The sequence below is a fragment of the Ovis aries genome, chromosome 1 (assembly GCF_016772045.2).
Source record: "Ovis aries strain OAR_USU_Benz2616 breed Rambouillet chromosome 1, ARS-UI_Ramb_v3.0, whole genome shotgun sequence".
Lineage (NCBI taxonomy): Eukaryota > Metazoa > Chordata > Mammalia > Artiodactyla > Bovidae > Ovis > Ovis aries.
This window is the reverse complement of record NC_056054.1, coordinates 251,408,889-251,423,081: the sequence shown is the minus strand read 5'-3', so window position 1 is coordinate 251,423,081 and position 14,193 is coordinate 251,408,889. Positions and strand designations below refer to the sequence as shown.

Sequence of the window (14,193 nt, the reverse complement as noted above, 5' to 3'; positions counted from 1 at the left end):
GCGGCTCGCCAGGCGCTAGGCTGGGGCGCGCGCGGGCTGCGCGGTCGCTTTAAGGAGGCGCCGGGGCGGGGACCGGCCGAAGCGGCCGGGAGGCCGCGGGCCCAAAGCCGTCAGTCCGGCCGCCTTGGGGCCCGGAGGGCGCGGCGCTGTCTTCTGGTTGGCGCGGGCATGGAGGAGGTGGCCTGAGGCCGGAGCCAAGCTGGGCTGGAGTGCGCGGTGAGAGGTCGGGGCGGGCTGGGAGGGAGGGGACCGGCCGGGCGCTTTGTTCCGGGCGGGAGGTGTGGCCGCCCCGGGCCGGGCCGGAGGACGGCGCTTGGGGACTGGCCTTTTGCCCCCATCTCAGGCTCCAGCGTAACTGTGTGCGATCGAGAAGTCGGCGACGATCGGGACCCCAGTGAGATGGGCCTGCTCACCACCTAAAAAGCCCCTTTCATGGTAACCGCCTTTGGGTTCCTTTTTCCTCTGGCGAGAAGCCGCGGGGAGTGGGCGGCGGGTCTCGAGTGGGATGGGGAAGGGTTGGTGGTGGCTCTTTATATTTTTAGAGGGGCGTTAACGAGGGCAGGGATCTGTCGAGAGAGTTGTCACATTTGTCTGAATGATAAAAAGCAGACTGCTGCATTAACAGTCTTTTGCGGCGCCACAGGGCTTGGGGCTCTGGTCACCACCAGGGCCCCGGCTCATTCATTGAATGGAACCTGCAGGGGCTCCCACTGCGTGTGGGGCACAATGCCAGATCCTGTGCCGCGGGGAAGGTAGGAGTGCAAAGTGAGCCCTGTGTGTCGGTTCTGGGGTCAGGGGAGCACAGGGGCTGTGGGAACAGACAGCGTGGAGGGTCAGGGAAGGCCTCCTAAAGGAGGTGATGCCTGGCAGAGCATGGGCACTGGACACCCAGATAGACTGTGGCTGGCCCTGAGGTCTGTGCTGGCTAGGGCCAGAGGCCAGTCTGGAGAGGCAGACAAGGGCCACTTCATATGGGCCCTGATCCCTGCGCTCTGGGATTGTCCCTCCTTTCCCACCCAGCCCCTACTCCTAGTAAACCTCTTTGGACTAGAATGGTTCTTGTCCCTCCAAGACTCACACTGTGTCCTGGACCTGACCAGAGAGGGTAACTGACAAGGCTCAGATCTGTAGCCTCAAAAGAGTGACCTTCCGCACAGCAGGAATGATGAAGAAATCTGACCAAAAAGCCCCGAAGCTCCACTGTAATAATAGCTGCCAGCAGGGCTTTCACAGACCAGGCACTTGACGTGTATATGCTTGCTCATCATTTGACGAGACTCCAGAAGGGTCTTCTTATTACCCCCATGAAGATGGGGTACAGGGGCTAGAAAGAGTCAGTAACTTGCCCAGGATCCTATCTAGGGTCCATGTAGACCCTCAGCTCTCCAGCCCTTCTGGGGAGGGTCTGGCTGCCCTGGCTTCATGGCTCCCGGTGCAGCCTGTGTTAGGCTTTGACTCCGTTGCCTTTCACTGGTTGGTTCAAGTGTGGGGTGGTGAGCTGCTGGTATTAATAACTGACACGTGTCAGGGGCTTTGCAGCAAACACAGCATTTTCACCATGACAATTCTTAAGAGTTGCTCCTGCTTCTCATCCCAGGAAAGAAACTTGAGCTGGCTAACATTTTTGTAAATCTCCCAATTTCCTATAAATCGCATTTCCCTGCTGACTAGGGGACTGAATATGTTTTGGGTCATGATTTTGACCCTCAGTTTCTTCTCATTCCTAGCAGCTAGTTAGCTTCTCTGTCTGTGGATTAGGGTGTAGTTTGTCCTTTCTCTGCTAGGTCAGGAGGTTTGAAGCTTTGATGCTCTGGAGTTTTGGAAGCTACAGGGTCTGCCAGCTTCTATGGGGGTGGGGTGGGTGTTGTGTAAGCCAGGAGCTCTAGCAGAAACTGCCCCTTACCCGCCTACTTCAGCGTTTCCTTACGGGACGGGGGGCGATCAAGGCCCTCTGCTGAACACTGGTGAGGCAAGTGACAGTTGTCCAGGGCTGCCAGCTCTGTGTGTATTTGCCACCACTTATGTTTTCACCTGCCTAAGATATCTTTGTGACAGGTATAACTTTTATTAGCTCTAACCACAGGTATTTCACACTTTCGGTTGATCTGAGTTGCTTAGAGAGAGACAAGTCCATTATCCCTGGGGTTGGCTCCTGAGCTTGAGTGATCACGTGGAACCAGGGAAGACTTCTGGGCTCTGATGGACTGAACCAGTTCCTGGAGTGTCTGGGTTTAATATCAGCTCGATTCACAAGTTGACCAGCCTGCTGGATCAAGTAACTTCTTGGGGAAATATGACCTCCATTTTATATTTCACAACTGGTGTCATCACTGTCTCCCAATGAAATGCCCCATAAGGAGTATGCCTCCCTGGAAGCACTTGGAAACATACCTGCTCATGAATATCATGTAGTTTGCACAAAACACAAGCATGTGAACTATATAGGAACACATTCTTGTGCAAAGTTGGGATGTTCTTAAGCATCCAAAAAGTGTGCATTGAGCTCCAAAGGCTCCAGGCCTGGGGCAGGTATCTGACTAGCTAGAAGTTACAGTTACCTTTGTCTGGGGATGGGAGAAAAGAAGGATGCTTCTGATTGCAAATAACAAAACCCAAGTAGTAGTGGATTAAGCAGAGTTTAGATCTCCCAAAGATGCTCTCAACTCTGGTGAAGTCTCTATACAGGGATGGGATATTAATGCCATTTCCAGCAAGTTCTTGCATAGGACAGGCAGCCAAGAAGGCTGAGTGTTCAGAGCAATGGTTTTTACCTTCTTGGGCCACTACCTCTTTAATATGCCAGTGAGACGCCCAGAGAAACATTGCTTGGATGTATGAAGTTAGGCATACAGTTTGGGAGATTTGTGGATCTCTGATAATGAGCCCTGGATCCCAGGCTAGATCCCCTGCTTCACTACTGTTCACTGAGCACCTGCTCTGAGGCTCTGACCTCCCAGCCAGGCCAGCAGGCTGTCGTAGCAGAGCCGGACGGGCATAATTCTCAGCCATGAGAGGAATTCCATGCAATCAGCCAGCAGATCTGTCTTGTGGAACTCTGAGAACAAAGTGCTGCCATCCCCTGTTCAGACAACAGAGGACGTTGTCAAGGCCAGGGGGACATCTGCACTGCACGCTTTGGTGTCTGCCGTGCATCCCTTGGTGCCCATCTCTAGTCTTCCAGGTAACATTCTTGCTGTCATAACGAGGCTGGTGCTGCGTATTCCGACTCCCCACCCCTGGCCATCTACTGAGCCTCACCACCGAGCCCAGGGTCTGTTACCCGCTGGCATGATCCAAGACGGCTTTCTGCAGTCATCCGCATTGTAGGAGTCATGAAGTAGCAGTGTGTATTTAGCTTTTAAATGTCCCTATCATTGTCCTTTCATGTTTTTTTAAAATATTCATTTATTTGGCTGTGTTGCGTCTTCGCTGTGGCATGCAGGATCTTTAGTTGTGGTGTATGAACTCTTAGTTGCAGCATGTAGGATCTAGTTCCCTGACCAGGGATTGAACTTGGGTCCCCTGCGTTGGAAGAGTGGAATCTCAGCCACTGGACCACCAGGGAAGTCTTTCCTTTAGTATTTTTGATAGCTTTAGTCAGTGGAAACTGCTGATGGCCAGGTGGCCAAATGACAATGTGGGTTACCATTGGTTATAAGATGACTTGCTCAGAGGGGCACATTTTCATCTACAGAGCTGGCATCTGGCCACCTAGATGGATAAACATCGTGATTTGGATGTGGGCTGTGTTCCTAATGAGATTTTGGAGAGTACAGGAAGGGATTTGGCTGTTCAGCATGTGGTAATAGAAGGAGGTGGCAGGGGATGGAAGTCCTCAGCTCCGATTCGGGCCCTCTGTGACCCTATCCATAGAGCCTTGGGAGCATCCTGCGCTGTAGGGGCTCAGGCTCCATCTGTGACTTCTCTAGCTCGCCCTCAGTGTTGTCATGGGGATTAGATGAAATACACAGATGAGAACATTCTTGGGAAACCAGAAAGGGCGGTAAGAACTAAGAGCATTATCAGTATTCAGGCAGCCTTTAGATAACAGAATCACAGACCAGGAAGGGGCCCCTGGAGCATATTTAGTCTCAATTCAGATCTAGGAGAGCATATTTCTCATAGTGGTGAGGTAAATGGTTTTTAGGCAGGACATATTTTAATAGTTACATACATACTTATTTATGTATATTTTAAAAATAAAGGTATGACATCAAACCTATTTTTTTAATGGCTGTTTTGCTCAGATTAAGGCTAAGTAAGGATTTTAAGTTAAAAACTATGCTGATTTTTAAGGTAAAGATTAAGCCAGTAACAGTTCAGTAGTAGACATTTTGGCCCAAATGGGCTCTTGAGTAGAGGCTGGGAAAATTTGTGCAGCCTTTGAGGAGCAGATCTTAGCTGGGCCCTTCTAGAGGCAGGGAGGTTGCTGCCCCTCAAATCAGTTTACCCATTGGGGATTCACTCATCCTTGCAAAGTTCTTTCCTTTCTCACCTTAATCTATCCCACTGGATCTGTGCCTCATGAACCTTGACAGTCAAGCTTTTCTCCAGCACGAGCGGCCTTGCATTCTGCAACTGCTCCTCAGATAACGTGGCTTGGAGATAGTCTCTCTGGATGTCCACCCTCCCTCCGGGCTGGACTGGACTAGAGGCTCTGCACTGGCCATCTCTAAGCCTCACAACGGTTTTGCTGTTGGCCCTTTACAGATGTGCAAACAGCAACTCAGGGTGGTAGTCACCCCCATGGCCATGAGCTGAGAGGAGCAGAGCCTGGAAGGAGTCTCACCAAGGTCTGTTTGGTCCTGGAGGGCATGCTCCACCTGTAACACAGTGCTGCTCCCAGAACTGATAGATGACTTTGGTCATTCTGATGACGCCCCCCTTCTCTCTCAGTGCTTGTGGGGCATGGCTCATGGGGGTCTGGCCAGATATAGTCAGTGCTGGAGTGGAGTAGAGGCCTCATGGGGAGAGGGGACAGAGCAGTTCACACACAGGGATGCTGTGAAGCGACAGCAACCGTGGAGGTGCGTGTGCGGCTGGTTGACAAGAGAGGCAGAGGGGCCCTAGATGGTGGCAGTTTTCCCCTAATTTCCATTAATCCTCTGGTCAACCAGGAAGCCCTGCATCATTTGCGCACTTGACATATTTTGTAATTTTCAAAGATATAAAAATACAAAGGATGATATATAACAAACACCATGTATCCATTACCCTAGTTGAGCAGATGGGACCCTTTTGTCTGCCCTTGATCCCTTCCACGCTGGCAGGGCTTCAGCATGTCCCTGCTCCGGAGACCTGGCTGGCTGGGCCTGCCCTCAGCTTCCGACTGACTTTCAGAGCCCCACTCCCAAGTTTCCATGTCTTGGCGCTCTTAGCTCCACATCCCCAGCAAATTCAATGAATAACCACCTGGTTCTCCATCGAGGTTGTCAGTAGATCTTTTTGCTGCCTGAACTCACACTGAGGAGAGATAAGTGTGCATCTTGGGATTTAACCTCTTTCAAAAAGTTCCTCCACCCACATACACACCTGCCTTGACCATCGTGGTTTCAGGCCAGACTGTGGCTCATCATTTAGTCACAGCTGCCCAAACCAAACTGTGATTCAGATAGTAAATGTAAATATTTGGAAAAGAGAGGAAAAAAAACAATTTTCTTTTTCTAATTAGATGACAGTTTGTTAAGCTGCTCATCTTCAAAACCTTGAGCATTTTATGTTCTAAAGTGCAGGACTGCTTTGAAGGAAGGAAGGTGGAGTCTGATATGGTACCCTGACATGGCCTTGGGAAAAGAGCCTGATGCTGGGAAAGATTGAAGGCAGGAGGAGAAGGGGGCAACAGAGGATGAGATGATTGGATGGCATCACAGTTTCAGCGGACATGAGTTTGAGCAAACTCAGGGAGATAGTGAAGGACAGGAAGCCTGGCGTGTTCCAGTTCATGGGGTCACGAAGAGTCAGATATGAATGAGCAACTGAACACCACCACCGCAGCCTTGCCAGCTCTCCCTCTCCTGGAAACAAGGCTCCCATGTGCCTGGTCCTGGGTCCTCCTCTCTGCCAAGCATTCCAGCTGCAGAGGGGGCAGCTCTCCATGACAACAGGAGATGGTTTCTCACCCAACTCTGCAGGCTCCTTCTTCTACCCCGGCTGACTGAGCTGGAACCTGACATGGCCTATTTGCATGTAGTTTAGGCTTGAGTTAAGACAGTTAGCAAAGCACCACTTGTAAAGCTGTGCAGGAAAGATTTAAAAACCTTCTGGAAAAGCCTTGCATTCCCCAAGCAGATTGGCTTTTCAAGGAGTCACCGTTGGGGACAGAGATTTCAATTAGTTTTGTGATAGAACACAGGGGCCTGAGGTGGTCCCCAGGTTTTCTTTACTAAGTGGTGAGAATGAGTTGAAATGTTTTCTGTCCCTGAGTTGCCAACAAAGGATCCCACTGTCTACATCCTTTCCCTTGACTCGATGGAGATGCTGCAGAAGCTGGCAAAGGCTAGGACCCCAAAGACCTCAGAAGGATCTGCTTTGTTGGGGTTTCTGTTGCAATAGAAATAGTCAGAGGCTGTGCCAATAAAGGCAGTTAAGTCTGTTCTAAACCTGATAACTATTTGTTTATGCGAGAATACACATACATATTCTGTTGATGGCCTACTTTTTAAAGAAAAGTTTTGGTTTAAAAAGAATCTGCTAAGTAATATTTCATTATATATATGTACCACAAATTTATCTATTCATCTGTTGATGGCCCTCTGGGTTGCTTCCATGTTCTAGCTATTGTAAAAACTGCTACAATGAACGTTGGGATACATGCATCTTTTTCAGTTATGGTCTTCTCAGGGTATGTTGCTAAGTCACTTCAGTCGTGTCCGACTCTGTGCGACCCCGTAGATGGCAGCCCACCAGGCTCCCCCGTCCCTGGGATTCTCCAGGCAAGAACACTGAAGTGGGTTGCCATTTGTTACTCAGCCATAAAAAGGAATGCCTTTGAGTCAGTTCTAATGAATGAGGTGGATGAAGTTAGAGCCTAAGAAGTAAGTCAGAAAGAGAAAAACAAATATCATATGTTAATGCATATATGTAGACTCTAAAAAGATGGTACTGATGAACCTGTTTGCAGGGCAGCAATGGAGACTCAGATATAGAAAACAGACTTGTAGACCCAGTGGGGGGAAGAGAAGGGAAAGAGTAGCATGGAGACATATATATGACCATATGTAAAATAGATAGCCATTGGGAATTTGCTGTATGATGCAGGTAACTCACACTTGTGCTCTGTGACAACCTAGAGGAATGGGATGGGGTGGGAGGAGGGAGGGAGGTTCAAGAGGGAGAGTCATATATATATCTATGGCTGATTCATGTTGATGTATGGCAGAAACCGTAAGTTTTAAAAAAAAATTGTTTTCAAAGAATCTGCTACACATACTCTATGTTAGGATGTCGCTTGAATCCTAACTACCCAGATTAAAAGTAAAAGTGTTTGTAAGCATGTGGTGCTGTGTGGAGATAGCTGAAGATGTGCTGGAGCTAGGGAGACCCATCTTCCTCTTAGAGCTGAACATTCTGGGGGGACCTGGGGACAGCTTCTTTCCTCCCCAACAAAATTTGTTTTAATTCAGTTCTGTTTTTTCTTCTTTTTTAGCTGTTAGAACTTTTAACACACCTTGAAAATTCCACCTTTTAGATGACCCCAAACTCACTCCTTTGTATTTTAATTTTACTGGGAATGGAGGTCCCAAGGGAGAGGCAGAGGCAAACACATCTCTTTTGAGGAGTACCATTCTCTCACAAGGAGGCTTGGCAGCCCAAAATAGCATCCATCATGTTCTTTCAATGCCTGCTTTATTGTAACCGGAGATGATGGAAAAGGGTGGAACCACTGTCCCAAAGCCTTGGGGGCATATGTTAAAAAAAAAATAACTTCTATGAGATATGTCTTCTGAGTGGTCCCTCCCAACCCGCATTTCTCAGGTTGAGATTCCCCTGGCGTCAGAGTCAGGAAGGCCTAGGCTCCACACACAGGCTCACTCACACCCATTCTCTTCTAGAAGAGGAAGTCAGCCCCCCCCCCCCCCGCCCCGTGCTCCCCGCACCACCACCTCCTTGCCCTGCTGGTGCTCCTGGGGTGCTAAGACACGGTGACCCCCGCCCTGCCCGCCCACGGGGCTCCTTTCCGCTTATCTGGGGCTGGGTGGGTGTTTCCTGCATGTTTGAGATTTTAAAGAGGAAATCAAAATAAAGAAACAAAGCCTTTGTTTTACTTCTGGGCTCAAATTGAGGGCGGCTAGAGGGATAGAAAAGAGAGAGCAGGAGCAGGTCACTTGGCGCTTCCACAAAATAACCATTCTCATAAGCACTTAACGGGGGCTTTTTTCCTACTTGGGGCTGGTGTGTGTGGATAGAAGAGCTGGGTGGAGGGTGGGAGAGCCCCTGTGTGGAAGGAAGGAGAGGGCCCAGGCAGGGTCTGGGGCCACCAGCAACTGGCCTCAGGGGGGCTCAGGGCCCCTCAGTCCTCACTCCTGTCCTCAGAGGACCCACAGGAGAGTGGGGAGGGTCCTGGGCCACAGGCCCCCCTGCTGACTCTCTCCCCCCTCCCTGTCCTCTGTGTGACCTTGGGCAAGTCCCCACCTGCTTGGCCCTCCTTTGCCATGTCTGTTAGAGGGACGGGGCTGCTGCGACTTACATGTCCTGGCCACACCGCCCTCGTTTCTTGTTTAATCCAGTTAGGCTGGGCAAGCTCTCATCCCACAGATGTGGAAGTGGGGAGATGCTCTCCCCAATTGTTTTTCGTTTTCCACAAAGATTTTCTCCCTGTGGAAGCTCTCTGAGAGTATCATTTATTTTTCTTTGAAGATTACCCGTTCATTGATGGACTTCCCATCTGCAGTATTTCTGGGGATTGCAGGGCGGGGACCAGGCCCGCTGGCCATCTGGGCTCCAGAGTCAGCCGCCACACTTTGCATGGGTGCCCTAGGTGTGACTTTCTCACTCCCTAAGCCCCACCGTGCCAAGGCTGTTGTGTGTAACAGGCTGTCACCGAGGGCCTATGAGAAAGGGCCCATCGCTCAAAATGGAGCAGAAGTTAAAACAGCGCCAGACCTCTTCCCCCACGCTTTGTGACCCCATGGACTACAGCACGCCAGGCTTTCCTGTCCTTCACCGACTCCCACAGCTTGCTCAAACTCATGTCCATCAAGGCAGTGATGCCATCCAACCATCTCATCCTCTGTCATCCCCTTCTCCTCCTGCCTTCCATCTTTCCCAGCATCAGGCTCTTTCCCAATGAGTCAGTTCTTCACATCAGGTGGCCAAAGTATTGGAGCTTCAGCTTCAGCATCAGTCCTTCCAATGAATATTCAGGTTGATTTCCTTTAGGACTGACTGGTTTCATCTCCTTGCAGTCCAAGGGACTCTCAAGAGTTTCTCCAGCACCACAGTTTAAAAGCATCAGTTTTACACATGGTAATGTATATGTTTCAATGCTACTCTCTCAATTCTTCCCACTCTCTCCTTGCCTTGTTGTGTCCATAAGTCTGTTTTCTATGTCTGAGAAATAGGTTCATCAGTACCATTTTTCTAGATTCCATATATATGCATTAATAAATGATATTTGTTTTTCTCCTTCTGACAGACTTCACTCTGTATAACAGGCTCTAGGTTCATCCACCTCGCTAGAACTGACTCAAATTTGTTTCTTTTTTAAAAAAATTTGTTCGTTTTTATGGCTGTGTAATATTCCATTGTATATATAGACCACAGCTTCTTTATCCATTCATCTGTTGATGGACATCTAGGTTGCGTCCATGTTCTAGCTATTATAAATAGTGCTGCAATGAACACTGGGTTACATGTATCTTTTTCAGTTATGGGTATATGCCCAGTAGTGGGATTGCTAGGTCATATGGTAGTTTTATTTCTAAGAATAAAACTCCTAAGAAATCTCCGTACTGTTCTCCATAGTGGCTGTATCAATTTACATTCCCACCACCAGTGCCAGAGGGTTTCCTTTTCTCCACATCCTCTCGAGCATTTATTGCTGGTAGATTTTTTTGGTGATCGCCATGGTGACAGGTATGAGGTGATACCTAGTTATAGTTTTGATTTACATTGGTCTAATGATGAGTGATGTTGTGTATTTTCTCACATGTTTACTGGCCATCTGGATGTCTTCTTTAGAGAAATGTCTGTTTAGGTCTTCTGCCCTTTTTTTGATTGGGTTGTTTGTTTCTCTGATGTTGAGCTGCATGAACTGCTTGTATATTTCAGAGATTAATCCTTTGCCAGCTGCTTCATTTGTAATTATTTTCTCCCATTCTAAGGGTTGTCTTTTCATCTTGTTTATAGTTTCCTTTGCTGTTCAAAAGCTTTTAAGTTTAATTAGGTCCCATTTGTTTGTTTTTATTTTTATTTCCATTACTCTAGGAGGTGGATCATAGAGGATCTTTCTGTGATTTATGTCAAAAAGTTTCTGCCTACGTTTTCCTCTAAGAGTTTTATAGTTTCTGGTTTTAGCATTTAGGTTTTTAATCCATTTTGAGTTTATCTTTGTGTATGGTGTTAGGAAGTGTTCTAATTTCATTCTTTTACACATGGCGGTCCCAATTTGCCCAGTTATCTTTTCTCCATTGTGTAGTCTTACCTCCTCTGTCAAAGATAAGGTGCCCATCGGCGTGTGGGTTTATCTCTGGGCTTTCTGTTGTATTCCCTTGGTCTCTATTTCTGTTTTTGTGCCAATATCGTACTGTCTCGATGACTGTAGCTTTGCAGTATGGACTGAAATCAGGACTGTTGATTCCTCCAGCTCCATTCTTCTTTCTCAAGATTGCTGTGGCTAATCGGGGTCTTTTGCATTTCCGTGCCATTATTCTTGACTACAGAGAAATGATGACATGGAGACTAGGCTGGGATCCTACCCTTTTACTTGTGAAAAGAGCCGTTAAAGAGCTTGTTTGAGCAAGAGGTGTGCACCTGCACCCCAGACCTACACCGTGACCTTCTGCAGAACCACAGCAGGAGCTGTGGGATTGTTGTCATCACTGTTCTGAACCCGGTCAAAGTCTTCCGCCAGGCTTTCTTTCCCAATGACCAGAGCAAACACAAATGTTAATCTTTTTTTCTTTGTGTTAGAACAGTGTGCACTGTTCTAACTGTTCTAACTATTAGTAGCTGTGAGGATTAGAACTGAGGTAGGTCAATATATTTATTGAGCATCTTCTCAGTGTAACATGTGTGCTGGGCTCCAGAGATACAATGGAGGATAAAACGGAGCATGGGCCCTGTCCTCCTGGAACTGACAGTCTAATGGGGATACACACTGCATCATAAACAATTAAGCCATGAGTGCAGCATGCAGAGTGCTGACAAGACAGACAACCGGGTCTCTTGGGAGGCAGAGCAGTGACCTCAGCTTGTCTGAGGTGCTGGTCAGAAAAGGTAGGTGAGTGCTTGGCACTTGGTCAGGACGTGATGAACAGCCCTGGCCACAGGACTCAGCCTGCTTCTGCTCCATCTGGTTACTGCTACCCATCCAACAGTGATAGTTTTGTACAGAGAGATTTATACATTAATTTGTCAAGGGTCACACAGCTAGTAGGTGGCACAGCCAGGATTCCAAACCGGGCCCATCGGACTCACTCCCGTGTCTCTAACACCTGCTCTGCCTCCAGCTTTACCTCCTGTGCTCGTCCTTGTCGGCTGGGATGAGGCGTTGTGGTTTCTGCCTTTCTCTGCACCCCAGAATAAGCCACCCACGGGTCGTGGTCATTCCTTGGGTCATCAGGAGTAAAATGTGCTTCCTTGTTGAGCCCTGGCTTGCACTCGCAGCAGGAGCGATGGTCTTGCATCCCACTGGGTGGCCGAGGTCTCGCTGCTTGCAGGCTGAAGGAGGTGGTCCAAAGGAAGCCCCTTCGTTCCCCTCCAGCCCCATCCTGAGTGCTTCAGGGCAGCCTGGAGGGCAGCCCTGAATGCCCCAGGCACCCTTCTGCGCAATTCTGTGGAGGAGACCCTGGCGAGAGTTCCCACAATACAGTGATGACAACGATGATGACGACGACAGTAATAAACAAACACCTCACGTGCCAGGTGCTGTTCTAAGCACTCACGCATATTGGCTCATTCCATCCTCAGAACAACCCTGTGAGGTGGATACTGTTGTTAACAGGTGAGAAGGCTAAGGCGCTCATGGGTGGAGCGATTTGCCTAAGGTCACACATGAAGCAGGGCTTCCTAGTGGTAAAGAACCACCTGCCAGGGCAGGAGGCATAAGAGATGTGGGTTTGATCCCTGGGCTGGGAAAATCCCCTGGAGAAGGAAATGACAGCGCACTCCAGTATTCTTGCCTGGAGGATCCCATGGACAGAGGAACCTGGCGGGCTCCAGTTCATAGGGTCACAAAGAGTCAGACCCAACTGAATTGAGTTTGCACCAGCCAAGTTTACACACGTAGCCAAGGGGGCAGATGCTTTGATTCACAACCTTCTATAAAAGTGCATATTAGAAGAAAGAGAGGTAGGCAGCCAGCGCCCCCAGCCAATGGAGGCTTCTAGGTGGCCCCTGCTGCTTGGGAACTGAGCGGGCCTGCCCACTCTGCCGTTTGCTCTCTGTCCATCCCGGGCTTGCGGTCCAGCCAGGCCAGGAGGGCAGGGAAGATGCAGCTGCTCTTTAGGTCTGGGGAAAGAGATTGAAAAGTGGTCTCCTGCCCTTCCAGAGTTTGGCAGGGTCCTTGAGAAGTCCGCCTTCCTCACCTCCAGCCAAGTTTAGGCCTTCAGACTCAGGGAACTGGACCCTCCCCCCGTCCTGCCTCCCTGGCCTTTCCCTTTGCCCAGGAACGCCACCCCCATGCCACCTCCCCAGGGCGCTCATTGCCATGCCCGCCTCGCGTTCAGAAAGTCTCCCCTTTGTTTTGCTCCAGCCCTTTTCTCTACAGTGTGCTCACTCATCTAGAGTGGGGGTTGGATTGCCTCTCCTCACCTCAGGGATGGGCCTCAATCCTGTTTCTTTCTCATTTTTGGTTGAACATAAAATTTTTCACATTTTTCATTTATGGTGTTTAACATTTTTTATGTACATGATGGAAAGAAATCAAAGCAATAGTCAATTTTGAATGTGCCTCTCTGCCCTCCTCCTCCTCAGGCTGTGCCAGGATTTGGGGTGGTTGCGTGCACCCCCCGCCCCCTGCCCTTCCCAGCTAAAGATGGCCAGACTGGAGAGTCTCTGAGCTGAGCACCCACCCCCTACTGCTGCTCTTTGGTGTGAAGGTCACTTCCTTTAATCTGTGCTTAGTCACTCAGTCCTATCCAACTCTTTGCAACCCCATGACCTGTAGCCCCCACCAGGGTCCTCTGTCTATGGGAATTCTGCAGCCAAGAATACTGGAGTGGGTTGCCATGTACTCCTTCAGGGGGTCTTCACAACCCAGGGGTCGGACCCAGGTCTCCCTCATTGAAGGCATATTCTTTACCATCTGAGCCACCAGGGAAGCCCAAGAATACTGGTATGGGTAGCCTGTCCCTTCTCCAGGGAGTCTTCCCCATCCAGGAATAGAACTAGAATCTCCTGCATTGCGGGTGGATTCTTAACCAGCTGAACTACCAAGGAAGCCCTTCCTTTAACCTCACACCAAAGTCAAGGCCAAAAGCCAGGCCAGGCCAAGGCTGTGCAAAAGGTTATCTGCCTTGGAGTGGCCACACCACTCAGTGCTGGCATGCTCAGGGTGGCCAGGGTAGCAGCAGGTGCCTTTATGGTCTGGGGTCCCCCAGGAGGGTGATTTGTTGGTCTTACAACTTTTTAATTGGTGCATGTGTGCTAAGTCACTTCAGTCATTGTCTAGCTCTTTGCAACCCTTTGGACTGTAGCCTGCCAGGCTACTCTGTCCATGAGATTCTCCAGGCCAGATACTGGAGTGGGTTGCTATTTCCTCCTCCCAGGGATCTTCCTGAAGTAAGTAAGTAAGTGAGTAAGTGAAGTCACTCAGTCGTGTCCAACTCCTTGTGACCCCATGGACTATAGCCTACCAGGCTCCTCTGTCCATGGGATTTTCTAGGCAATAGTACTGGAGTGGATAGTAATCAAATCCTCATCACTCTCTTACATCTCCTGCATTAGGAGGTGGGTTCTTTACCACTAGCACCACCTGGGAAGCCAACATTTAAAAAAAATTAGTTTCACATAAAAATTCAGATATGTGGCTAC

At 49.2% G+C, this 14,193-nt stretch overlaps 1 protein-coding gene across 10 annotated transcripts in view; it reads left to right on the top strand.

Moving 5' to 3' along the window:
• The window catches only part of MRAS (muscle RAS oncogene homolog), a 67,318-nt gene that overhangs the window by 284 nt on the left and 52,841 nt on the right, over nt 1–14,193 (top strand). For 2 of the 10 annotated variants that reach the window (XM_060405695.1, XM_060405704.1), the window contains exons 1-2: nt 18–216; nt 344–435. The exons of 1 other annotated variant lie outside the window; for it this stretch is intronic. The gene's annotated coding sequence lies outside the window, so the exon portion shown is untranslated. Of the gene's footprint in view, nt 1–17; nt 224–325; nt 436–14,193 lie in introns of those variants that run through there. 7 more of the 10 variants (XM_060405702.1, XM_060405705.1, XM_004003305.5 and 4 more) reach the window with 4 other exon arrangements.